We start from the raw sequence: 27,907 nt of genomic DNA, 5'->3' as shown, positions 1-27,907 counted from the left end.
CCATTTTGTATATGAAAGAGACCAAGTCTTAATAATAAGTGATCATCTATACGACAGACAGAACACCATTTACACAGCCACAAATTGAATTGGTCAGTTTCCCTACAATCCTATATTTCTTGTTATTCTAGCCGTTTTGTGACCCAATACAATCCCACCTGAGAAAAAGGACTCCTATTCTACTAAAAGCTTCCTCTGGGCCAGCCACTTTTAACCTTTTAATACCTTGGTTGAGAACTGTATGATTGAACTCTCAAAGGAAAATATAAAATAATCCAATAATATCTTTATTAACATTTATTAATTATACATAATAATAGTTTTGACTGTGGTATATGGAAGTGTAGGTATATTTCGATTAAAAAATCATTGTGTTTTAAGTAAGATTATATATATACATATATATGTATATATGTATGTATGTATATATATATATATATATATATAAACTGCTAGGCTGCATTTATAGCAATTCTGGAACTGTAGGTTGGGCATATTTGGGAGACATTAAGCTCGAATATATTTGGTTGGAGTGACTAAGGGAAGAACCTATTTGGGACCACTGTACTTAGAAAAGTTTTCTTAGCAGGATTTATGTTTTGTTTGCAGCATGAAAGAATGATTTTGCAGCTTTGCTCTTCCATTTATAGATCTTATGCACAGGAAAAAAATGTCTTCCCTTGATTCTGAATTGAGATCTGGAGAGTTAGGTAGGTGCTGTACGAGAGGAGTTTGTGCTGTGGACTTTTTGTGGTAAATTTTATAGTCCTTTAAAAATCATGTTTACATGAAATCAATTAGCTGGAAAGAAGACAAATCGTACTCATTTGCTAAGGTTCATTGAAGTAGTGCTGCCTCCAGAGCATAAGCACGGACTATTCTGGTATACTTCCATTAATCCCTTTTCTCTGAAATCCTCTCCAATTGGTCATCTAGACTGGAGTTAGAAAGTGCTGAGCAATGGTCCAAATCTGCTTTAGAGACATGTTTGTTTTTATCACTGCTCATTTTTTGTGAGGGCAGAGTTTCAATGGCTTCATGGAAAGAGCAGGACTCAGAGCCCATAAGCTTGCCTAAGTGCCCGTTAACATGCTCCATGTGTGCTACTGTCATGAAATGCCAGGGTGTTAGAAGATTGTGTTTTTCCCAAGTGTGATGAGTTGAGTAAGATAAGTTTCTTCTTCCTCCATGTTGATGGAGAGTGAGCCTTAGGAATGGCCTTAGCATTAATATCTTAACCAATTACAGAGAAAATTTAGAAGATAGCATTGAGATTTCTTGGACATTAGATCCCTGTCCTGTTATATTTCATTCTTCCTTAGAGCATTTTCTCTTGAAACTGATCATTCTTGTAGTTCATAGCAAATTGAATATAATCTTTTCCTCCTCCACCTATTAGTCACTGACTACAGAGCATAATTTGGAGCAGTTTTGTTAGAGTCCCATTCAGAACACACTGAAAGTTTTATGTCTATGAATTCCCTGTGCTCTCTGTTCAGTGAGCATAGATTTAATCCTCAACTCAGGCTCTTTGTCACAAATTACATGAGAGAATAGAATCTTTAATTAATGTACCAAGAGGATGTGATGCTTCTGAAACTCTCTATACAGATAAAAACTAGTAGCCATTACCCACACTGCCCCTGAAAAATAGCAGCAATTGACTTTTAGCCCCTACTTGACCATTAGCTTTTGCCATGGGAAACCACTGGACTGTTTAGAAGACAGATAAGGCTGATGTTTCCTGTTTCCAGCAAAATAGTGGAAACTCATGGCTACAAGCATTGAGATGCCTATCTATTCCGATGCCTACCGTCTCATCTTTTCATCCAGAACATTTATTATAGACTCTGCTCCATAGCCTGTAGGTAGAGTGGAATGACCCCAACAATTCCCCCCACCCCTGGATGTCATGATTAACTCCATAAGCCAGACTCTCCATTGAATAAACTCAATCATCTTATTTCTTTTTTTATTAGATATTTTCTTTATTTACATTTCAAATGCTATCCCGAAAGTTCCCTATACCCTCCCCCTGCCCTGCTCACCTATCCACCCACTCCCACTTCTTGGCCCTGGCATTCCCCTGTATTGGGGCATATAAAGTTTGCAAGACCAAGGGCCTCATGTGCTCTATTAAATCAAGTACCTTCTTCTACATGAATTGTCACATTAGTACTTTCATTTGGGCTTTACTTTTTTTTTTAATAAAATGATTTTTAAACTAACTCTTATGTAGCCCAGAATGGCCCTGAATTCACAACACAGGCAAGATTAACCTTGAACTCCTTCCTGATCTTCCTGTCAGGATAACAGTTATACAAACACTTTTGTAGCATTGCTGCTAGCTGTTCTGTTGCATGAAGAACTCCAAATAAAACTTCAACAACAAACCCTTGCTTTTAGTTGGCATAACAACTGTAATAAGAAAGAATTACAAGAATGGCAAGGGTTTGTCTAATATTGGCCCTACATTAAACCCTTAACAGCACAAAACAAGAATCCTAACTATTTAAGGTATACATTCTCTTCAAAGTTCTGCAGTAAGGTACAATTGACCTTCTACTTTCTTCAACCAGGAATAAATGAATCAAATGCTCTAGACTGTGCAGCAGTGACTAATAATCCTTTCAATAGAAAGTTGCCTCCTCAGCCTTGATTCTCTGGCATGAAAACAGCAAATTTATTGGTCAGGCCTCCAGGCTGTGCAGATTTCTTTTTATATTACACCAGAAACGTGTTAACTGTAATGGGAAATTCCGGGCACTGCCTCCCAATTCCTTTGTTATGCAGTGGTTAGTTGATCAACAGCTGTGTGCCCACTTGATTCATTATAAACTGGCTGTCGAAACCCACTTTCCTATGTCACCACAGTCTCCGTTTCCATATACTGGGAATGGGGGTGTGAGTTTGTGTTTGACAATTAGAATGTCACAGCGGAGCTCAAAGCATATAAGGCTCTTGTCAAATTGGTGAGGTGGTAGTAGAATACAGAGATAGCTCCACAGATCTAACTGGCATGTCAAGGTCATGCATCCTTCTTCTTCACTTCTGCTTCACACTCTTTCTGCATTTTTGGCTGTACTGTATCTACTTGAATGCTTTCTAACACGATATGATTACTCACAGCAAGCTAGAGGCTATTTCTATCCATAGTCTTGATGGGAAAGGGATACAGAATCTCTGGCCAGTGTGCTGTCCTCTATCTGCAACAATGTAAATCAGTGTCCTAGTGCTGTGCATAGTTATAAGCTTGCGTTACATACCACTCTTGTTTTAGGAAAGCTAGTTATGCCTTCAAATTTACTGACACCATCAATCACTCACAGAGCAACCTTTTTGGATAAGTTCAGACCACATTTCCTGAGTTTTCTTTAAAACAAACACTAATGCTTTTATTCTGAGGCTTTTTTTTCTTTCTGATAAGGATTATCTCTTCCCTGTTTTCATTGAGATTCATATTCGCTTTTGTGAAAATGCCTGGGTTTGCCAATAAAATTCAGCACACCCCCCCCCCAACAAACACACACACACACACAAGAGCCACCCCTGTGGCCTTTCTTTCATAGTCTCCATAAATCTCGTTTCTCCCTTTGATCCCATCTCTACCCTCAACATGGAACAGGCTCTTCCTCTGAATAGCACTAGAAGGGGCAAACGAAGCTAAGGAGATGATGCACTTGAAATGCCTTCAGGATCTGCAATAAAGCTTAATGTTCTAAGCATTAATTTTGGCACACACAGGCACCTGGATTTTCAAGTCTCAGATAATTGCAATTCCAAGTAGTTGAAGTAAATATCTCATTGTGTTTTTCCTACAGTTATATTAGAACATTGTGAATCACGTAAATTAACAGATGACCTAATATTCTTATCTAACCCTCTACTTCAGTGGGTTGAGATTAATGGAAACTCAGTACCAATTGGGGCAAACCTTTGACTCTGCCACTCTGACCCTTAGGCACTTAACTTCATCTCTCTCTAAGTTGCTTCATTTCTACCTGCTGTGCTCATTGTTAGGCCTCTAGCCAAGTTTCCACATAATAATGGATGAGTATACAAGACCCTAGACATTTTCATAGTCTTTATTTAAGACTTCTCCCTTCTATGTCTCAAGAAGGACAAATTTACCTAGCTATTTTATCACCTGGAATCTTGAAATTAAAGGGTAGACTTATTAACATGATCATCAATCTTGTTTTTTGTTTCCTCATATTTTAAGACACTTTGCCAAATGAAACAGAGCTCCTCAAAAAGATGTTATGACCCTGGCATGTAATTATGATTTACTGGTAAGATTTTTAAAAGGAGACATTAACTGCTGCCTACCTTGGTCCACCTCTGAGCTTATCTTCCCTGCACATTAATCGCCACATTTGAGTGCAATTTGTTTATATTTTTCATTTACCTCTCCTGTGCCCTAATTTTTCATCTCTGCAGATGTTGATCATTTTACCCTCTGACAGATTTCTCTGCATTCTCCTTATGAGTTGATGTCTAGACAGATAACTGTTATTAAAAGTTTAGGGGAAATTGTTGTTTTGGAATAAACAGTCTCTGTTTAAGCTTTAAAAAGTCAACTCATTTGTCATTCATACAAGATGAACATTGAGTTTTTTGTACCAGTGTCACTTGGTAACACAGAAATAGGAACTAGACTGTTATAAATAATTAGATATTTGCTATCTAGTGCAAGTTAAAGCCCAGTTCACCATAAAAGAGTGACACTATATTATTAAAGATGCATATACTGAGAGGATATATGAATGACACACTTATAGGCAAACATTCTGAGATGGCACAATTATTTTAAAATTACAACATAAATCCTTTCTGAAAGAATTTTGGTGCATACAGAATGTGGATTATCTTCTAACCATGATATCTCTCAATTCTTTCATGTTTAATTTTTAAAACTCTATGGAAAAACAGGAAATTTAGTTTCTTTAAACTAAAAGTCAATATTTTTCTTAAGAACTCTAAGGTAGCATCTACTCTAAATATCTGAATCCCTTTCTCCTTACTGAACACTTCTTCGAGTCTCTGAACTGTTTTACTGTGTTCTTACCAACACACAAAATAAAATGCTTTTGCTCAGAATAAGTGTTCAATTAATGTTACATCAACAGGTCATTCAAGATTACGGAAGTCCAAAATTATGGAGGGTCATCAACTGAATGGCTATGGATCATGGTTTCTTCTGGCTTCCCTGTTGTAAAGCCCTCTCTACAAGAGGTTGAAAGCATTCCATGGGCTCCACTTTGAATTCTACCCCTGAGATAGGATCTTCAGAAAACATACTGATCCCTCCTCTAAAATTCTTTGTCCTGCTGTTTGCCAACCACTCTCTGGACTTCCATCCTTCAAAACTCAGTTTCTTGCTATCTCTGGGGGGTGTTTTCTTCTGAAATTCAAAAAGGAAAATCCTGGGGAAGACCTCAAAGGATGCAACTGGAATGAGCCACTTGAGATAAACAAACACATTGGCGCTCCCAGCTTAGGGAAAACATTGGAGACAGTCTCATTCATCATTCCTTGGGAGAACTGGATCATCCTCACCTTTGATCTCACAGTGTCACTGTTGTTCTTGATAGGAGCACAGCCTTCAACACAAAATTTGATATCTGATCTACTCCCAGCCTAACGCCTTACCTACTGTCTTTGAAGGGCTAGAATAAAAATGAACAGTACACTGGAGCTTTTAGTTAGTGAACTGTTGAGGATTTCTCTCTCCCGTAGTACTTAGACGCACAAAAGGTAGTGTTAGACTCAGATCCACTCTAGCTTTCCCACTTCCTAGCAGTGAGACCTTGCAAAGGTAACTTTAGTCCTTTGAACTGATCCAAGCCTGAAATTAGGGCACTGGTAAGATAAGATTCTCTATCTCACAGAATTGTGAAGAATAAATGAGCTGCTGCTGCATATTATTTAGTGTACTAACTGAATGCTGCCGAGAGTTGTTCCCACCACCAAGTGTTGTGATAACTGTTATCGTATCAAATAACTTGGGTTTCTATCTGTGTGGCTATTACAGTAAGTCTCTGGGATGCTGTATTGGCCACAGTTTAGGGAGAGCAATTTACTAGACATGTTTCCTCATATTTTTAGACCCACTTATTTTGCCCAAAGTTACTGTGTCTTTTGTAAACATAGCCTGCTTAAAAGTTAGGCACAGCACATGCAAACTTCTTAACTAATAGAGACTGAACTACTAATCATGTCGCTAATCTCAGTAGACATTTTCCCTTAATAACTGCAAGAGTCCACTCCTCAAGTGGTCCACAGCTGAGATTTGAATGGAAATCTCCCCTTTGTTACCTACTGAAACAATACATAAAACCATAATATATAAAGATTATAGAAGCAGAGTTTCATTAGCATGACATTTTTCATAAGTTCATGTATGCAGTATTTTTATGACACTCTCTACCCAAAAAAAAGAAAACAAATGAAACTAGGTGAAAAGAACACTTGGCTTTTATCGACATTTGTAATTCAATTTGTTCTTCATTTTTCTAAATGCAAGTGAAAAAATTAAATTTCATATAGATGTAGTAAGTACAAATGGCTACAGAATCAGTCTTCTGAGAAATCAGACTTCTCAGGGCTTATGGTCTCATAAATAAAGAATTTAAAAATGAACTCAAATGGAAACTTAAGGACATTTTTATTACAGTTTAAAAGAAAAACATCATAGAGCAGGCAAGCTGTAAATATTTGCAGCTGCCAGGAGGAGAAAAATGGATGCTATTTGAGCTTGCATGACAGCAGTGTACCACATGGTCGGAGTGGGGCTTTTAGAGAAATAGTGACACCCAAAGTGTTAGGGAAAAATATATTTAGCCAGGCTTATAGCAAGCCAACTTAAGAAGCTGCTGCACTGTAGGCTTATAAGCTATAGTGGTGGTTATGTGGGGGCAGGAATTTTGGAAAGGACAAGTATAAAGTATAGTGTCTCTTTAAAGGATTAATTAGTCAACCTATCTCTTTAGCATAGATTAAGACCATCCCACCTTCCTAGAGGTAGTACCACCTAATTGATGTTGGATCTCTATCCAGGCCAGAGATTTTATTCTCTTTACCAGTTTTCCCTGAATAAGCCTTTATTTTTACTAAACAGTTTCATTGTCTGAATAAGTGAACCACAAACTTAAAATGATATGAAGTATGTAGCTCAGTGATAAGAGTACTTAGACTCCTAGAATCCATGAAGCTCTGTATCTATGAACTTCTGCACCTCAAACTACAGAGGAGTAGGGTCTTAGATATGCCATTTCACTTCCTCAAGACTTCCCTGATTGTAAAAGAAAGGTCATAGACCACTTACCCTCTCAGAGGTTTGTGGCAATCAAATAAATCATTGTTATGTTCTTTGAAGAACATGGTAGACTGGCCAGTGTGCTATGTACAAGCAATCATAAAATGCTAATCTGTAACATTGTGTTGAGCAACCATCTAAAAGTCATGAGCAATCACAGCAAAGCCATTCTATAGCAATTTGCTTTCACAGTTAATAATTCCCATAGCGAAACTCCAGATGTAATTAAGACCATGAGAGTAAGATATGGATATACAACCTTACATTCTAGTATGTAAGATTAAATGGCTTTTTCTTAAACACTCCGAGAACACTTGCCTATTTCCTTCCCTCCCTCTCCCTATCTTTTTCCTTCCTCCCCTCCTTCCTTCTACAAAAATTCCAGCACCATCAGATTTTTTTTCCTAAAGAACTTAATTTCTAAGGGAAGGCAAGCACACAAAAATTCTCTCCACATAATTAGATGACATTACAGAGTAACATGAAACTTATTATAAAATCTCAGCACAGAAGCACTTAAGGCAGTCCCAGTAGGACAGACGGGGTTAGTGTACAGAGGAAAAGAAAGTGACCATGTCAGGTCCAAGTGGCTGCACGGAGCCTATAGTTAGAGTGACTAACAACACTGGCATATATGAGGAATACAAACAAATCGGTGTTTGTAAGCCAACAAGTGCCAGATAGAAATCACACCATGGAGAAGCTCGGATAACATGAAGTCAGTCTTTTAGCATATAAGTGAGAGTGTTCTAGCAGATTCTCATCTAAGGCTGAAGACTAGGAGCTGAACAGAATAGCTAAATGAATTTTTTCCTAATTCCTTCAGAGTAAACAGGAGATTAAGATAAGGCAGGAGCTATGGCATGTAGAAGTTAAGTGGGAAAGCACACTTGAAATATTTATGAGATAAAATTGTCAAAATTTCATGATTTAGTACATTTGTGGTAAGGGCAGAGGTTGGTATCAAGGACAACTCTCATCCTGGGTTTCTAGCTATGTGATGTCAATGACTAATATGAATAAAAATGGGAAGACTTAGAAGACATTATACAGGCTCAGTTTATTGATACAAGTTGGATATGTCCACTGTCTGTTGGCTTATACAAGGTGAAATAACTGTAGAGGTATTAGAATTCGTAATTTTTTGGTAGAGATTTAGACTACATATAGATACCAGAATGTCAGGCAAATTGGCAGTAGTTGAAACTAGGAGTGGATGCATTTACTCAAGCAAAATACATGGTATTAAAATGGAAGAGAGTTAAATTTAGGATATAACACCAATATTTAACATGTACTTCCAGAATATTATGCTAAATATTAGAGGTCTCAGACCTTAATATTCAACTAAGTGTCTTACACCTTAGTTAAAGATGGTAATGAATTTGAAATGATTCTTTTATGTGCAATGCTTTTGAGATGCTGTAGATAACAGGGATGAAGCTAAGTAGGCTTTTATTCATGCTTTAATTAAAACAGTCTCCTCTCTCTCTCTCTCTCTCTCTCTCTCTCTCTCTCTCTCTCTCTCTCTGTGTGTGTGTGTGTTTTATTTTATTTTACTATTGTAGGCTTGGATGGTGGGAGTGTGGGTGAGAGTGCTTTTATTTTAAAAGACATGATTACCAACCATTGGTCTAAAAGACTAGCATTACACATAGTAAACTCTAGTAAAGTAGCAGACCACTCAGAATGGATTCACGGTGTGAGCTATACTTCAGGTAAGAACACAATGGGAACCTGTAAGGAAAAACATGTAAAAGTATAAGACAGAGACAGGAAAATGAACAGTTGAAATATTTTTTAAAGAAGTGGAGAGTATAGTATGTGAATATTTTAACTCATACTAGTTAGAGCTTCCAGAGTGGGGAGGAGGGAAGAGTTGAGGAAAAGTTCTAGTTGTAAACATAATTCTTGAGCATTTATCATCAGAACAAGCAAAAGATGTGAAAATAATATCTTGTAAAATAGGGTTAAAGAGAGAGCACGCACACTCTGAAAACATTATATTGAATTCTACAGACATCATCAACAAAAGAATAGACTCCATAAGCAGAGATGGATCAAATACAAAAGATTGTCAACCACAATAACATATTAAAATTCAAAGTAATATGAAAAGACAATCCTACAGCTTCCTTCTTATAAGTGTATTTTAAAACATCTCCTTCAATTATTGATACTTCAAATATATGGAAAGGCAGCAGAAATGTTGCATATTTAAGCAACCCAGCAATTACAGAATATGTATTATTGTTAAGCAGCCATAGAGCATACATAAAAATAAGTGTAGTGTATGTTACTCTAAAACAATGACAACAGAATTCAAAGAAATTGTATCCACAGAGCATGTTGTCTAATCACACTGAAATTATATGAAATGGTTTTTCTTTGTTTTGTTTTGTTGTTTGTTTGTTTATTGGAGGGGTGGTTTTCTTTCGTTCTGTTTTTTTTTTTCCAATTTTTTGAGACAGGGTTTCTTTGTGTGGTTCTGGCTGTCTTAGAACTCACACTGTAGACCAGGGTGGCCTCGAATTCAGAGATCCACCTGTCCCTGTTTTCCAAGTGCTGGGATTATCCAAAAGATGATTGTCAAAATGCCTGTGTGGTGCATTTACATACTAAACCATATAGAACTGTCAAGAAGACTAAACTCTAGAACTAAGCAATGGAAATACATAAGAAAACTTGTGACATGAAGTAAAAATGCAGACGTATAGAGGAAATATGTAATATCCAAAGTTTATATTAAAAAGAAAACTATGCACATAGATATTCAGCTACTATAAGAAAAATAAAAAGAAAGGTAAGAAGAGTAACTAATGAAATAAGAAACATCTGAATTGGAGAAAACCATGCACTTAAAAGTTGATTCTTCTTTGGAAAGTGTAATTAAAGCAAAAAAAAAAAGAAAAAGAAAAAGAAAAAGAAAAAGAAAAAAGAAAAAAAAGAAAAACCTGGCAAATTAAAAAGAGGCCTCGAATAGTCAATATTATAATTAAAGAGAACATACTGCAAATGTTCCAGTTATTAAAAACATAATAAGAGAATATTGTGAAAACTTTGTGCCAGCAAATTTTAATTCAAATAAAATGAACAATTTTCAAGAATAATTATGAAAGAAATATTTCTCCAGCAAATGTTACCAGAGTTTTATAAAAAAAAAAGGTTATCCAAGTCTGGATATAAATTTATATATAATAGTTATCTAAGAATATGGAAAAGGAATGTCTCCGCTGCTTCATTCTACATGATCAAAATGATATCATTCAGAGGATGGGCATGGGGAGCTAATGGTAAAAAGAGAAAGGACACCAAAGCTCAGGTTATTTATAATTATCTTAAATAAAATGTTAGGAACCTAAATCCAACAGGATATAAAAAAAGGAAAATCTATCCCCAAAAGCAACAGCTTTGTCAAAACACATATTAATATAATATTAATAGATTAAGTGGAGAAATATGGTCACTAAAGAGATTTTACCACAATACTGAAGTCATAATTCCTGATGACTCATTTCACCTTCTCGGAGAATGCAAACTCCACAGAGTTTTTAAAGCAGCAAAGGTTTCAAAGTAGTTATTTACTCTTATTTTTTAATTAAGATTCTTTCATACAATCTATTTTGATCATATTTTTTCTCTTCTCCCGATTCTGCCCTGATACTCCTCACCCACTTCCCCATCTAACTTTTATGTACTCTTTCTTTCTCTACATAAAGCAAGAAACAAGAAACAGAAACAAAGAAATAAGAAACAAAACCACCAAAAAGTAAACAAACAGGCAAAAGATAATAAGACAAAAAATGTGCTGAAATGAATCAAAGCAAAAAAAAAATCAGCAAAATTACAATTTAGTTCAGTTTGTACCATGAAATGGTTAATACCCACTAGTAGGACTCCACTGGAGAAAACTGATTTTTTTTTCCTTTCCTAGTAGGTATCAATAGCACATAGATTCTTGCTCATGAGGACGGCTCCTTATCCACGTGCCTCTCTCAATGATGGACCTCAACTGTCTTGATCCTGTGCATATCTTGTTTCTGTTGCTACAATCTCTGTGAATTCAGTCCTGGTGTGTCTGGAAGATGCCATTTCTTTGATGTCACCCAACACTTCTGGCTCTTACTATCTTTCTGACACCTCTTCATCATAGCTCCCTCAGCATTGTGGGGAGGAGTTTGATGAAGAAATCCCATTTAGGACTGAGTACTCCGAAGTCTCTCATTCGCTGCACATTTTCCAGATAGGTGTCTCTTTGTTAATTCCTATCTAAAGGAAGAACATTCTCTGATGGAGGTTGAGTGCTGCAACTCTGTGTACCTGCCCAGTGTAGCTACTGGGAGTCCTAGTTAGAAAGTATTTTTGCAGGTCAGGGCACTGACAAAACAGGCTGAGAGGCTTCATGGAAATGAGCTGGGGGGGGGGGCTCCAGTGGTTAAAGGGTTTTATCCTATTTTAATTGAGTTATTGCCTACTACCAAGTGAATGTCATGAATTTTATTTACTTAAAAAAATCTTCTCTGGTGGGTTTTGTTGGTGCTGCTGGTGTTTTTTTGTTAAGGCTTGGTTTGGTTTTTTTGTTTGTTTTGGTAATGAAGTTGCTTTTGAGTCATCTGAACTTCTTTAAGTTACCCCTCACCCACACTCCTGTGCATAACCCCAGCAAACTCATAAGTTGGCAAAGTAAGTAGAGACATTTCCTGATTACAAAAAGTACGTCTTAATTGCAGAAAGCACAAAGAAGAAAAATAAGCTTGCCCATTATTTAATGATGGTTATTTTTTTTGGCACGTGTAGTTGTGTGTGAACTTAAAAACATAATTATACTGTATATATAATACTCTGATAACTTTCACACATCAATATAAAAATGTATCCATCTCATCTCTTATTTGTTTATGTAGTATACTATTACTAAGTAGTTTTGTGTTTTCATTATAGAATTTTATAAATAATGCTACAAAAAGCATCATATTCCTGAATCTTTATATTTATTAGATCTTCCATATAATTTGTAACCACAAGTGAGAGTACTCTTGAAAATGTGTGTGTTTCTAAAGACTCAGGACATTACTAAAAATGAACATATTTTATTGCCTTTTGATCTATTTTCAAACACATTTATTTTTAACTTTATATCTTATAATATGTGTATGAATGTTTTCCTGCGCGCGCGCGTGTGTCTGTGTGTGTGTGTGTGTGTGTGTGTGTGTGTGTGTGTGTGTCTGATGCCTGGGAACTGGGATTGCAGATGATATTGAGCTACCATGTGAGTTCAGTTCTCTTTAACCACTCACTGAGCCATCTCTCCAGTCCTTCAGATATATTTCTAAGTACACATATGCACTCAAGATAAAGTGAATTGCCATCTCAAATTATAGCTTAGGAGAGAGTTGGTTATTAGTTTTTATAAAACCAAAACCATATTCCATAAGATAACCCAGAATATATGCCAAGTATCATAAATTTTAAGTGTAACAAAGAGAAATTACAAAAAAAAATCTAGGAAAAACTTTAGCAGATAGTATTCTCCTGATTGTAGTATAGGAAACAACTTTCTAAATATATGCAAACATCTGGATGCATAAAGGAAATATCACTATATTGGACCATTTTTTAAACCTGTTCTCAAAAAAATACACCATAGAATGTTTAGAAGAGAAATATTACATTTAGGGAAATATATATCACATGTGAAAGAAAGGCTTAATTTATTACTATCTGAGAAGGTTATGACTAATTATCATTTATGTGTGTATATGTGCTTAAATACAGACACACATACACACACACACACACACACACACACACACACACACACACACACACACCAGCCTTTAAAAAATAGAATTCAAAGCTTTATCTTTTGGCCCTTTCAGGGTTGGAATTTGAAAGGGTTCTTTTCTGAAAACGGACTGTAAATTGCAAAAGGCTTTTTACTCTGACGTTCAGATGAGATGAGGCAGAGCAATTTCACATAGTTACATTTGGACACCAGATAGAAGGTACATTCCTTTCATCATTGCTCAGAGAGATAGCTCTAGTTTCCAGTTAAGGGCAAAATAAGTGGGCTATGAAAATCTTGTGGTGACTATTAAAATGCTGAAAATGTATTTCATGTTAAAATGAGTAATGAGTTGGTGCTATCTATGTATGATTTATGACCAAAGTCTTGAACATCACAGTAAAGAACCCCTGCATTTTAAGAGACCCTGGAAATGAATGGGAAGAAGAAAGGGGGTGATGGGATCAGCGAGGAAGATGCAAAATTGAACTATGAACCAAAGAACTTCTATTTCCAGGGTTAATGTCAGAAAAATATTAGCTCACCAGTAAACTGAACTATGAAACCACTTCTTGGAAGATTTTCATAGACACATTTTCCTAACAAATGTGAAACTTCACTGACTTCCATTTTATAATAAAGAAGGCTTAGAATTGGTCTTCAGAAAAGAAGATGTTTTATTGGCAGCCACATAGTCTAGGTAGTATGTCTTCTAGAAATAATAAGGCATGCCTTGACTGGTAGTTATGATGGCAAAGACAGAATAGCTTTAAGCCCTAAGGAAACCAAATACATGCATGCACGCGCGCGCGCGCGCGAACACACACACACACACACACACACACACACACACACACACACATGAGTAAACTCCTCGAAATCTGCCTTCTCCACTGTTTGTCACTGTGAAAATGTCACTCCCTAGCTTACAACTTTGGGTGACCATCACATTACACAACTGGCATGAAAACTGACTGGGAATTCGAAAGCTTCTCTCTCTATTATCTTCATTTATAATTTGGATGGCTTTTTCCATGGTCCCTTTTCATTATCACACTTTCAAACTGTTGAATAAGGAAAGATGAGTCATCATGTTATTCAATGCTTATTAAAGTCTGAGGCTTTCTCTGAGTGTCTCATCCTCCTTCCAGCCCCAAGCTTTCTATGTGTTCAAAAGAATGGTGCCTGGAGGGATAGCACTTGGAAAAACAGTACACTTGGAAATAGTTCAATTGAAAACTTTGAGACATGTTTGTGACCCAAATAGGAACATATCTTATTGTCCTTTTGCTCCTGATTTGCTTGATTTGAAATAGCTAGAGTTTTTTGGTTTTTGATAAACAACAGTCTATTGCATCCCAATCCACAATGTAAAAATTATTTAGCAATTCTTAAAGCCATTAACTAGCAAACAGTATATAACACATTTAACTGGTAAATGTTTAAAAGTGTTTGTTATAGCTCTTAACATAGTATTTTTTCTTACTATTTTTTACAGTGTGTGTGTGTGTGTGTGTGTGTGTGTGTGTGTGTGTGTTCCTTACATGGAAACCAGAGAACAATTTGCAGAGGTCAATCCATTCTTTCCTCTATGTGGGTTTCTGGGGTTAAATTCAGGTCACCAAGTGTTGGTGGCAAGCATCTTTACTTCCTGAGCCAGCTCACTGGACTGTTTATCTTCAAGAAAACCAAAATCAAAATCTGGAGTGGTGTTCTATTAATAAGAAACCAAGTAATTTTCTTCCTTTTTTTGATACCCAGAAATACTTACTAATCTGTTTCCTACTCATTAATGTCCCTTAGTCACGTGCTCAAGTAGATATAGTGCCTCCCCAGAGCTTTGCTGTGTACTAACAAAAGGATGCTCCCCTGTTAAATGACTTAAAGATTCCATTTCATTGTTACAATATAAAATTCACATTCTTCTAATTCTTCTCTAACACTCTAGCTCCCAAATATTTATTCACATTGTTCTGTTTTGACTTTCCTTCTCATTTTTTTCTTTGTGAAGTGTCATATACTTACTGGCATATTTTAGGCTCATCAGTCTTCTTTGGTCAGTCAGATTATTTGTTCATCCAAGCAAAGAGATCCTGTCTCATACTTTTCTGAACATCTTATCTTACCTTTTTCTTTTTTTACGCTCTTAATATCTGGAGGAGTTAATTTACCAGTCTATGACAAGAATTGTCTTCCTTCTTTCCTTTTTCTTTTTCTTTTCCTTTTTTTTTTCAAGATAGGATTTCTCTGTGTAGCTCTTGCTATCTTAGAATTCACTCAGTAGACCAGGCTGGTCAACTCAGAGATTTTCCTGGCTTCTGCCTCCCCAGTGCTGGGATTAAAGGCTTGCACAACCACATCTGGCATTAGAATTTCATTTCAATGTAGTAGATTCCATGTGCAATCTTACGATTCTTATCTAATTTTTGAACCTTAAATCTTAAACATGTAGCTCCAAAGTGTTTCATTAGATGCATCTAAGTACAGCTAAAAATCACCCGCAAATAATGGTCAAAACTATCAACATCACCCTAGAAAGCAAAGCTAAACAGATAATGCTTAGCTTGACTTCTAACAGGATATATTGGTTTTTCTTGTTCATGACCTTTCAGTATTCATAATTACTGTAAAGAGTTTAAAAACATTATTCTCAGAAGGTGTTCAAAACTTTCACTGCCAAATGAGTCAGAGACAGAGGGGACAAAGGAGGCCAGTGTCAGGGACAGTCTCAGCTTGATGATTTTAAAGAGTCTATTCTTTACATAGAACAAGGGGAAATTTGCAGAAGGAATTGCAAAAGTAAAGTGACTCATAATCTGATAATGCCTAAAATAGATGGGCAGCGCCAAGGGCTTGAAAAGATTGATTCAGCATTAGTCAGTTCTTGCTATGAGGGCAGGGTGGGGAGAGTTCCCACTTAGCTTAGCCAAGTGAGCTTTATTTAACTTTGAAAAAATACTGTTCACGGTTGTGTGGTTTGTTTGGTTTCTTCATTTGCAATATTTCTATGAATTACTGCTTTGTAAATGAAACTTTTATATAATCTAGTACAGGGTCGTGTGTGTATAAGAATTGCAATAAATAATATGCTTATCATGTAGGGGCTTGTTAACTATTTTAAAACAAAATATCAGATAACTATTCCTTTTCAAGGGACACATTTTTTTGTCTGATTGAATAACCAGGTAAAATGAAGTTTGTTTACTTTGTGCCACTTGCCCAAAGATGTGTTACCCTGAGGGTAGTCAGCACAAGTTCTGTAAATACAGGCAGAGACTGATCTACTTAATTGGGAATAAATGCAAATGAACACTGTTTCCCTACAGTGTTTTTCTGATATAAGTACATGAGTATGCCTTTTCATAGTTTTTATTTGAGAACTTATGTAGCCCCTTCTTTTGTTTCTTCCTTTTGTTTAGCATTTATGCTTTCCCGAATATTTTTCATTCATTCAAATTAATCTTAGTCTGCCAAATATGCACATTGTACTCCAGGACTATGGCAGATGAAAGGGAACAGAAGCTACAAAAAGAAAACAGAATATATTAATCCCAATCACCTAGTAATTCTATAACTAGTTTAAGAAAGAACAAAAAAGAGGGGTTGGAGAGTCAGTGGAATGTTTGCCTCATAAGTGCAAGGCCCTGGATTCAGTTCTCATTTCTGGAAATAAAATAAATATCAGAAGAAAGCCGAGAGAGATGGTGGTTCGCAATAACCCATAACTCCAGTTCCTAAGGGATCCCACACCATCTTATGACATCAGTGACCACTAGGCACAAACATAGAGCAGATACACTCATGTATGCAAAACACTAGCAACCATAAAATAAATGGAAATAAATTAAATTCATGTAAATATTTGTTCAAATTTATTTAAACATTTAATACTTTATTTTATATTTTATTTAATATCTAATAACTTAAATATGAAATAAATTTAAAGATCTAGAGAAAAATAGCAAGAAAACCAAAAAAAGGTAAAAATGTAACTATATTTAATAATCAATAATAAAATGTAAATACACCAAATATTTTTGAGTGGTAACAGTAGCCTCTGCATAAGGATGTTGAGGAAGGCACAAAAACAGTAGATTCTCACTAATAATATCCTTGTAGGCTTTGGATATTGTGAGTAGAAAAGGGTGGGAGTGAATGTCTTATGAGGAAGTGGAGTTACTTCACAACTAAACATACACAGACTACATCTTTACTTATACTGGACATCCAAGTATAGTTGGCATCTGTCTAAATGGAAAAGACAGGTCTACTTGCTCAAGGATTTAGAATCTCCTGTGTGTGTAGAATCATTGCGGAAATTGTGATGTATAAAGCATTTTTAAAAGAACGTTGCATTTTCCTTGGTAACAATGATATGTATAAGTACGAAGGCATAGCAAATGGAAAGAAGGCTGAGATGTGGGCTAGTTGATAGAGTCAATAATCAAAGGAGAAAGAGAGGTTAACATTCACCTGTTTTTGCTACAGAAGCTTCCTGAGTTGGGTAAAACTCGAGTTAGATCTTGAAGAAAACTGGTAAGAGATCTTGAAGAAAACTGGTAAGAGAGGCAGAAAGAGGCAGGAGCCCAGGAAGGATTACACTCATTGTCACTCCCTGCTTTCTTCTTGCATTAGTTACTTTTGAATTGTCGAGACGAAAATACCTGATAGAAACACCTTACGGGAGGAAAAATTACTTATAGCTCAGTGTTCTCCGAGAGCGTGAAAGATCTGATGGAGCAGCCCCATTTGTGGTGACACAACCCTAATATGGTGACTGGTTAGTTAATACTGTAGCAGACCAGGAGACAGAGAAGCAGACCTGAAAAAGGGCAGAGTTATAATCTTCCAGAAGATACTGCAAAATAGCTCTACCACACAGGGTACAATTGCTCAAAATGTGAGTGTGAGGGAGTCAGTTCAAATTCACACCACACTGGTCAACAGACATTTTTCGTCTTGATTCACTCTCTGAATAACACTGCCTTCTAAAAATCTTAAGTGAATTGTACCTTGGATTTGTTTTCCCCTGTAAGCCTTATTAGCCAACAAGCCTATCAAATGGTAATTTATCATTGAGAAATAATACTGGGTCATATGTTCCTGCACTGAAAGAGTTAAGAGGGCTTCTATAGGTATCTTAGAAACAGGAGTTCAGGCTTTGGGCCCCAGACTTGAGATAAGAAAAAAATGCCTTTGTGCCGAAGTGCTCTTAATAAGAGCGAGGCACCTCTGTCCAGACACATTGGATGAATTCACTGGGGGGGAGTCCAGGCCAATGCACAGACACTAAGATGGGTAAAGAAGAGGCTCCCTTCGCCTTCTTCATTCCATGGGTGTATATTTATTCTTTGGAGCCTTGAGACAGGAGGATGGAAAGAGAAGAAGGGGAGGAGGGGGAATACTGGGATTCTGACCTGAATTCCACAAGAGAGGAATGTGTGCAGAATGAGCAGCACAGGTACAGGCTAGTGTTTTCACATACCTGGGCGAAGAGCTTTCACCCCCCTCCCATGCCTTCGCCGACAGTTGGCAATTGGCTGCAAAGAATTACCATTTTTATTTTTTAAATTATTTTTAAGAGATTGTGTTCATTTACTCGTTATTAATATTCTTATTTCACGGTTTGCACAATAGAAAAGGAGAGAGAAAATTAACATCTTCAACACTGACATACTGGCAAGAGGTGAGCCATAATGATGACCATGAGAATGACTTAATTGGGCAGTGGTGGCGCACGCCTTTAATCCCAGCACTTGGGAGGCAGAGGCAGGCAGATTTCTGAGTTCAAGGCCAGCCTGGTCTACAAAGTGAGTTCCAGGACAGCCAGGGCTACACAGAGAAACCCTGTCTCAAAGAGAGAGAGAGAGAGAGAGAGAGAGAGAGAGAGAGAGAGAGAGAGAGAGAGAGAATGGCTTAATTGGCTAATGCTGTCCTGGATCACACATGTTTAAATGAGTACTATGACAAAGGATCACGTTTGTTCTGACACCATGGAAAACTACAAGATGGTTAACTGTAGGGTAAAATGAGGCCAACTTCGCTTATTATAGGACCTTTTGAAAAGTGATTGATGTCTGTCTTGGCAAGGGACTCTTTAGACATAAATTAAGTTCAGAACATGTAAGATATTAGCTGGCAACAACACAGTAAATTTGTTCATGTTGCTAGGAAAGCTGGAGGATCAAATATAAAATAGAGATGGGAGAGATGGCTCACGGGGTTACAGCTCTTCCCACCAAGCCTGGAAACCTATGTTCAGCTTCCTGGGTTCCACTTGGTGGGGGCAGAAGGGAGAAAGGCAGCACATGCAAGTTGTCCTCTGACCTTCACATGTGGGTACACGAAAGTAAATACATGTCATTTTAAGAGTTTCAGACAGACTCTCTCTACATAGCCTGTGCTGGCTTAGAACTAACTCACTATGTAAACCAGGCTGACATTGAGCTCATGGAGATCTGCCAACCTCTCTTTCCCAAGTTCTGGGATTAAAGAGACATACTCTCATGCCCACACATAATTAACTTAAAAAAAAACAGAAAACATAATTTAGAGCAGGTAAAGACAAGAGAACAGGTTCCTCTGCTTAAATTAAAGCACTCACCTACTTTGTAAACTGTGAGGCTCTCTAAATATTTAGAGAACAAATTAACACAACAGTAGTTACAGTATATATTTATATAGTAATAATGATAATAATAATAAAAACTATAGCTCACTTGGTACAGTGCTTACCCATCATGCACCAAGCTTTGGATTCAATCCTTAGCATCTCATAAGGCAAGTATATTGTTAGAAACCTGGGACCTCAGCACTCTAAGGAAGAAGGGAAATCCAAAGGTGAAGGTCATCATTAAGTCACCTCACCTGTTTTTGTTGTTGTCTGAACTTCTTTTTTTTTTTTTTTAGTAGCAAAATATATTTTAATGGAAAGTCATCTTTAAGTAATTGAATAAAAATGTATTCCAGGGGCTTTCCCAGCAGACAGCAGAGTATGTACATCTGGTGAGGATGGAGTGCGTCCGTTTAATATAAATTTTATATAGAAAATGCAAGCATATTTAAACAACGCACACATGTAAGAAAGGACGTCACAAAAAAAATTTAACAAAATAGATCACAAAATTAAAAAGTCGACCTCAAGCTTATAAAACCAAACAAGCCTCAGCACCGCGTTGGTCTTTCTCGGTGAGAGTCCCAGGAGCTACTGGAAGGAGATGATGCTGCTTAGGGAGAGGGGGTGGGGCATGAGATCAAAGCCCGCCTCTCCTTTTCCTGGAGCAATCATGTCCTGTCCAGGCTGAGAGACAATGGCATCGGTTTGGTCTTATGCATTTCCCGCCATTTAAGCAGGGGGACTGACAAGTAGCTGTATGACAGCGGGACCCAGTCCAGCCTGTGGGGCAGTCACACTGATAAGGGGCCACACAGCGCCCACCATTCAAACAGGGCAGTATGCATATTGGCTCTTCGTTGTCTGAACTTCTAAAATTTTATTTTATTTTATTTTATTTTACTTATTCACTTTACATCCCACTCACTGCCCTCCTCCCAATTACCTCCACCAACACAAACACACAGTCTTTCCCTCTACCCTGTTTAACACTAGACTGGGATATATAAGACTATGTTAAAAATAAAATTTTTTTAAAAAGTAGACACAAAAGAATATACGTTGTTATGATTGCATTTTCATGAATTCAAGAACAGTCAAAGTTAACTTATGGTGGCAAAAATAACGCTGTTGCAATTCTGAAAATGCTCAAAAATAATTTATTTAGTTGGTTATGTTACGTATGAAGTTGAATGATTATTGTTTGTTTGCATTTAAGTGTATCATTTGTAAATTGAAAATAGTAAAGAAGATTCTTATATGAATACAGGTTAGGGGAGGATGACGTTGCCAGCAGGACTTTCTCTGAGAGTGCATATTTGTTGAGATTGTTGAGTGACATTTCTTGTTATATTAATATTACCATTCTAAGTAAACCTAAACAGATTTATCATTGGCCCATGCCTTTGTTATTCATTCTAATTCCAAAAGAAAAATAAAGACAACAATGCTTTTCCAAAGAACATTAATGACAGTTTTTATCAAAGGCTAAACATGTGTTACTGCATGACCTTCCATAGGCTATCACTGGAATATTAGATTCTGGCAGGAAGTTTAAAGTGGAAATAACATCAATTTTGGTTGTTCTGGTCCATTCTCTGTTGCTATAAAAATATCTGATGTGTGGTACTGTATGAAGAAAAGAAGTTTAGTTAACTCACAATTTGTGTGGTTCAAAGGCCATGGGGCCAGAATCAACTCAGCTCTGCTGGGGACCTCATAGCAAAAGGCATTATAATGATGTGCAAGGAGTGATAACATAGTCACAGTTCCACTCAAGGGCAGCGTCTCCTATCACCTTTGCAGGGGGCTTTACCTCTTAGAGTTCCCACCACCTCAGGGTCAACACACTGAAGATTAAGCCTCTAATGCAGCAGCCATCTGGAGATAAAGTATATCCAAGCTATTAACAGGGGCTTTCTCAAAATAATCTGTAACAGCTCATCATGTGCGCATTATGAAACATGCTCTGTTAGCTCAAAGAATCATTTACTAGTTGAGAATAAGAGCTACTCATATTTACATAAATAAATTTCTCTCCAAATACTGTTTGTGCTGTATCATAAAAAATAAAATTGTAGTGGTTGTGTTAGCCACTTTATGTTCCTATTTTTCTATTGCAATATTTTATCTTAAAAATTAGATGGTCTTGTTTTGTCTTTACTTAAAATGTCAGTCGTTTGGACTGAGTTGCCTTGAAAGCTGACAATCAAAATTTGGTTCTCCAATCCCATATAAAGGCAACTCGGCCTATGCTTGCAGTCTCATTTCTAAGGAGGCTGAAGGTAGTAGATCAATCATGAGTTCAAGGCCATATTAAGCTACAATGTGGCAATCTGTCTCAGAGAGAGAGAGAGAGAGAGAGAGAGAGACAGAGAGAGAGACAGAGACAGAGACAGAGACAGAGAGACAGAGAGACAGAGAAAATGCTTGAGTTTTCCATTATCTTTTCCACATTAGCCTTTAAACAGTAATTCTTGGTTGTTTTTGTTTGTTTGGTTGGTTCAGGGGGATTGTTGTAGAGTTGTAGTGCTTGCCCCCCAAATCGCATCCCCCTTCCCTTCTCCTCTAAGAGGGTAGACACACCTGCCCTGGGATCCCCTATCCTGGGACTTCAAGTCTCTGCAAGACTAGGTGCTTTCTCTTCTACTGAGGCCAGACATGGCAGTCCAGCTAGAAGAACATATCCCACAGACAGAAAACAGCTGTTCCAGTTGTTCAGGATCCACATGAAGACCAGGCTTCACATCTTCTACATATGTGTAGAGAGAACTAGGTCCAGCCCGTGTATGTTCTTTGGTTGGTGGTTCAGACTCTGAGAGCCCCAAGAGTCCAGGTTATTTGATTCTGTTGATCTTCCTGTGGCGTTCCTATCCCCTTTGGGGCCACAATTCTTCCTCCTATTCTTCCATAACAGTCCCCAAGCTCCATCCACTGTTTGTCTGTGGGTGTCTGCATCACTCTGAGTCAGTTGCTGGGTGGAGCCTCTCAGAAGATAGCCGTACAGGTATTCTTTGTGCTCAAACCTTCGGGATTAATGTACAGGTTAATGTAAGCAACAAGAAGACTATAGTGAATGGTATTTCCATTTATCAATTTCTATGCCAAAAAAAAAAACAGTGGAGATTTTCTACATATTGAGGTGTTTTGAATGAGAGTAAACCCCACAGGCTGATGCATTTGAATGCCTGGTACCCAGTTCGTGGAACTGTCTGAGCAGGACTATGAGGTACAGATTTGCCAGAGAAGGCTTGTCTATAGGGATGGGATGTGAAGTTTCAATGGGTCTGGCTCTGCTCTCTTTGTTCTGCTTGTGGATCAAACATGAGTTCTCAGCTACTGTTCTACCACCATTTCTACCTACCTGCTGTCATGCATGCATGTTGGTAATAGACTCTAACCTTCTGCCCAGCATGTAGAAAAGTTCCTAAGACATATTAAATGAAATTAAATAATATAAGCAATCTTTAGAACAACCCACTGGAATAGATATGAGTATGAATAGATATAAAAAGGGTTCAGTAACATTCCAAATGTCACCTATTAATTAAGAAGACTATCTAAGGTTAAAGCCTAGTAGATGTAATTGATATGAGAAAGAAATAGTACAATGTTGCTATGGTACATTAACAGATACCTGGATGGGGACTAGATGTGCATAGACTTGTATCTTAGTACCATCTCTCTGACTGCTGGGGAAGTGGAAAGTGCACCAAATTCATTTCCACAACAGCCAGGAAAGTCAAGAAAAATATTCACCAAAGCACCAGTGAAAGTGCTATTGTTCCACAGCAGGAAGGCGGGCGTGGGTGGGTGGGTGGCAGAGCACCCTCATAGAGTCAGGGGTAAGGGGGTGGGATAGGGGATTTCTGGTGGGGAGACCTGGAATGGGGATAACATTTTAAATGCAAATAAAGAAAATATTCAATAAAAGGGAAAGCCACAAACACAAAGAAAATGCTATTGTTACAGTTTTCTGGAGAAATAATTAGGACCTAAGAGTCATAATAGTAATGATAGAGAAGAAAATACCTGTTCAAAAGAAAAGTGAGTATATTGAAAAATCACAATAACCTGATTTTAAATTAGCAATGGCAAAAAGAAACAGGGAAAGATGTCTCTTCTATGGGACTAACCAGTACCCTCAGAGCTCCTTGGAACTATAGCACCAACTAAAGAAAACACATGGTGGAACTTGTGGCTCTAGCTGTATTTGTAGCAGAGGAAGGCCTAGTCAGTCATCAATGAGAGGAGAGGCTCTTGGTCCTGTGAAGGATCTATGCCCCAGTATATGGGAATGCCAGGGCCAGGAAGCAGGAGTGGGTGGGTTGGGGAGCAGGGGAAGGGGTATGGGAATAGGGGACTTTTGGAGGGGAAACTAGGAAAGGGGATAACATTTGAAATGTAAATGAAGAAAATATCTAAGAAAAAAAGAAAAAAAAAGAAACCAGGAAAGAACTGAAAGCCAGTGTTTCTACTTTGTGTCCAGTACTATGCTATCCTTAGCAAGGAGGAATTAAAATATTTTTTTTCTAAAAAATCACCAACTTCATATGGTTACAAATGTACATTAGGCTGTATGTTCATAATATCGATATTGATAGTAATGCTATCATTGTCCTGTAAATGGTACTCTTGTTACCAGTTCCTATTTCAATGCTTGATTGTGGCCATTCCAGGGGTAACCATCTTGTAGATAGTATTCTAAATTTTCTTTATGTATTTACCATATTTAATCTTCATACACTTTTATGAATTAGGCACTAGTATATGCATCTTGTAATGTGGAACTTGGGGCCCAGGAGGGTAAATAATTGTCCCAAGCCATACAGACCACTAAATGTGCTTGAAAATCTAGTATGGACCTATTCATGTATTTTAGTTAATACATCTAATGCTTTTATGAAAATGCTTTCAACATGAGAACCTTAAAAGAACTCACATTTTAAGAAGTAATTTTAACTTACTTTTAGAAAATATGCTAGAATCTGGCTGTACTTGGCCAGCTTTCCTAAGTAGGAATGTTCATTTGGACTTAATTGGCTGTCTCTTTAAACAGGGAGCAGCCTTTCAAGGCATATATACCCAGCTTAAATCACTTTTGTTACTTTACTTCCCTACAAAGATGCAAATTATGACCATTGGGGTATAAGATATATCCACAATTTTCTGAGTATATGCATAAAGACAGACAAAATGATAAGAAAATAATAATACCTATAATCTGAATATACATCATGCTTGATGGTATATCATTTCAAGAGAACATTGACAAGTGGAACATTTTTAATCAGATATTTTATATTTTGAAAGATAACAACAAATAGAATTCTATATATGGCATTGAAATACTTTATAGTGAATAACACAGTATATTATATATACTCCCTAGTGATTTACATCAATATATTTCTTTGAATACTTTCACTAACCCTGTGAAGTAGATTATCATTATCCTCTTTCATTACAGGGAAAAAATAAGGCAGGTGCCGGCTTAGCGATTTATTCAAGAACACGCAATATTTAATGATTCAAGAGGCTGGTGTTTCTAAATTCTGGATCAGTGTCCTTTATAGTATAGCTTCAAAAAGTATTCAAAATTGCACAGCCTCCTGATTCTTTACAGAGCTTTTGTAAATGAACCAAGTGATAGTGTTATAGAGAACTCACAATTGTGATTTGCCTCAGGTGTTCTACTATTGCCACTAAATTTCTTCCTGGGAGCTTTTGAATAAAAGATGAGGCGGATCAGTAGTGTTAAAAAAAATCCCAAAAGTTAATCAATCCCTCAGATTGTTCCAGATTGAAATTGATGTTATTGCCATATAGAGAAGCTACTATGTTCAATGTGTATCCTGTCCCCTGACCCTTACAAGGCTCAGTAAATCACCCACAGGCCAATAAAGGCTTCACTTTTTACTCTGGCCAGTGCACGATCTATGCCTCCAGACCTGAAGAAAACTAGTTACCAAAAAAAGTGAATCAGTTAAACTTTTTTTTCTTAAAACGAAATTCAGCCATTTGTGGACTAGTTTACTGAGATAATCTTCTTAAGGTATAGACAGCAATTTGTACAAAATGAATATGAACAATTTTCTTTCTTCAAAGAGATAACCCTTAGCCTTGTTAAATTTAATCTATGTTAATTAAATAAACTAAGATTTATTAGTTTGTGTTCTTTTTCATTAATTCACTTATTTATCAGCTTTACATTTTGATCACACCTACTTCCTCCCACTCCCAGCCTCACCACCCCTCTACACCCATTACCCCTTCCCTTTCTCAGAGAAACGGAAGCCTGCCATGGGTACCAACCCATTCTGGCATATCAAATAGCAACAGGATTAAGCACCTCCTCTTCTGCTGAGGTCCAACCAGGCAGTCCAGTTAGGAGTAGGGGATCCAACGGCCGGCAAATAGACAGACACAGTCCTCACTCCAGTTGTTAGAGGACCCACATGAAGAGCAAGTTGCAAATCTGCTATAAATGTGTATGATGCCAAGTCCAGCCCCTGCGTGCTCTCTGGTTGGTGGTTCAGTCTCTGTGAGTCCCCATGAGCCCAGATTAGTTGACTCTGTAGGTCTTCTTGTGGTTCCTTCTTGACCCCTTTGTTTTCTTCATTCCTTCCTCCTACTCTTGAATAAGGTTCCCCAATCTCTGCCTAATGTTTGTGTGGACTGACAGCAGGAAATACCCTGCTTAAGAATTTCAGTAAATGCATAAATCTTAGAGAGCCCATGTTGAAGCTTTAACGCATTGGGTTAGATTGTGGATTCTTGGGATCATTATTAAATCTTAAGAAAAGGGGGGAGTTAAGACTTTAAAAAACGTGGTACATTTATTACAAAAAATATTCTACATAAGTGGTATATACACACATATATATGTATAGATGCATACATCTATACATATATAAAATATCTGTTTGAAAGAAGAAAAGTCTTGTACCAAGTCGCAGTCTTTTGATCATTTGTAATAGTGAATGAAGTGACAGAAGCAGAAGAGACAGAATAAAGTCTGTGTTCCACAACACATGGAGAGATTGTTCTTTCTTTACAATCCAGTCTTGAAAACTTCTTAAAAGTGTTAATATGGGGCTGGGAATGTAGCTCAATGGTACAGCACTTGTCTCACATGGAATCTAGAGTTCTATCCTCAACACTGCAAGAATTGCAAATTTAATTTGTTTAAATGTGAAACTAAGAGAAATCTAATATTTCTTCACCATTAAAACACCACAATTGCATCTCCGTAAGCTATGACATGTGCTGTAGATAACCTATTAACTATATGATATGGGGCTTTCTTTGATGAAGATTTCTTTTGGAGATTTTCATTTTTAGACACGGTCTTACTGTGACTCTCAAGAAGGTCCTGAACTCTTGATACTTCTCCTCAGGCTGTAAGTGCTGGACTTTTGGGTGAACCACGATGTCGTGTCAATTTAGAGATATTCAAGAATATAAAGAAAGCATGGTCCAAGGAGGTTCTCAGCAGGCAGCACAAGGAACATGCAAAAAAACTAAAAATAATTTAATGAAGCAATTCTGTATAAACATTGCCCCTGAGCAAACAGAAGGTGCAAAGAGTAGAGAATAGAACTGCAGTGCAGACATTGTCCAGTGCACATTTTAACCTGCATTAGTCCAACTACAGCAATAAACAAACCCAGAGTGTGGATCCACAGCAGGTACAAGTACCTTTCTTCTATGCTGACATTCTGGTACTCAACTATTGTTGTGATTTATCAAGAGTCAGTGAGCATTTGTGTAAAGAGTAGGCAACAAAAATTTCGTGGGTTGTAGTGGTGGTTTTACTAAACTGCTTTGTGCTCCAGGTGGGTCACTCTCCCAGCCACCAGGCAGAGCCCTTTAGATTCACAAATGAAACACACACACACCAACCACCACCAGTTAATTTTAATTGCCTTGATTAGCTCAAAAGCTGGGCAATTCTAATCCTTCCTCCTGCTAGCAAATACTCCTCTCTGGTGCTCCTGAGTCAACTTCTACCCAAACACAGTTGGGCAAGTGGCCCATGTGGCCACTTTCCTTGATTCTCACATGTTGGCAGGCCTTTAGGTCTGGTATTTCTTCTTCCTGGTCATGGTGATCTCTGCCTTCCCTCTTCCAGTTCCTAGCCTGCTCCAATCTCAAGGTTCCCCTTAGTCTACCTACCCAACCATTGCCC

At 37.3% G+C, this 27,907-nt stretch overlaps 1 protein-coding gene across 2 annotated transcripts in view; it reads left to right on the top strand.

Annotated features, from left to right (window-relative positions):
- The window catches only part of Col4a6 (collagen, type IV, alpha 6), a 308,693-nt gene that overhangs the window by 18,548 nt on the left and 262,238 nt on the right, over positions 1 to 27,907 (top strand). The window lies entirely within an intron of this gene.

This window comes from Mus musculus, chromosome X (genome assembly GCF_000001635.26).
Source record: "Mus musculus strain C57BL/6J chromosome X, GRCm38.p6 C57BL/6J".
Taxonomy (NCBI): Eukaryota; Metazoa; Chordata; class Mammalia; order Rodentia; family Muridae; genus Mus; species Mus musculus.
This window is presented reverse-complemented; position numbering and strand designations above follow the sequence as displayed.